The following is a 1,149-nucleotide window of genomic DNA, read 5'->3' on the forward strand; positions in this document are numbered from 1 at the left end:
CTGTCACCAGGCTGGAGTGCAGTGGCAAGATCTCGGCTTACTGCAACCTCAGCCTTCTGGGTTCAAGCGATTCTTGTGCCTCGGCCTTCCAAGTAGCTGGAATTACAGGCACATGCCACCATGCTCGCCTAATTTTTTGTGTGTTTTTAGTAGAGATGGGGTTTCGCCATGCTGGCCAGGATGGTCTCGATCTCCTGGCCTCGTGATCCACCTGCCTCGGCCTCCCAAAGTGCTGGGATTACAGGCATGAGCCACCACGCCCGGTCAGGCTAAATAGTTTTGATAAGTAAAGAAAAGAGCTTAAAAGAAAATTACCCCTTGGTGTTTTGTAACTAAGCAGTCAAATAGAAGCAGCAGCCATCGTGTCCTTGAAGCGGGGCCAGCCTCCAAAAAGCCATGACCTCCCCGCTCCCCAGTCTCACTGCAACAAAAGATGTCTTTGCTTTCCTAGAACAGTATCACCCACCTGCCACTCAGTATCCCCTAATATTGGTGGGGCATGCTGGCTCACGCCTGTAATTCCAGCACTTTGGGAGCCTGAGGCAGGCAGATTGCTTGAGCTCAGTCAGCCTGGACAATATGGCAAAGTCCTGTCTATTTAAAAAATAAGAAAGATAGAAATCCCCTAATATAGAATGAAGTCTTTACATTCTGCACTTAGAAGTTACACTCTAAATACCCACGCCTCAGAAAATAAAATACTTTTAATCCACCCTTTGGTATGTATGGAGTTGGAATTAGATCCTTTTAAAATGATTGGACTAGACTCTGAGTGCCATGAGGGCAGGGAGAGGGTCTTCCCATTTCTAGAAATCCCTGCTCCCAGCACTGAGCCTGGTACAGCCTGAGCACTCAGCAGCCCTCAATTCTTTCCTGAATGACAGATGGGCACTGTTGAGATGAGGAAGGGAGCACCAAACACAAAACATACTTCATACTTTTGCTTTGCCTTGTTCTCAAATGTCAGAATAAAATAATGTTGGACTAGACCAGCAGTCCAATGTGAGTCCTTCTGGTTGAATGAATGCTGTAGGTGCTGAGTAATTAGAATATTGTCATCAGTTACCTTCCAAAGGACCTACTGCCTGCATGGAAATAGAACGTATCGAGTGAGGCTGAGATTTGTTCTGTGATCCCTAATGTTCTGCA

This window comes from Macaca fascicularis, chromosome 8 (genome assembly GCF_037993035.2).
Source record: "Macaca fascicularis isolate 582-1 chromosome 8, T2T-MFA8v1.1".
In the NCBI taxonomy this organism is placed as follows: Eukaryota; Metazoa; Chordata; class Mammalia; order Primates; family Cercopithecidae; genus Macaca; species Macaca fascicularis.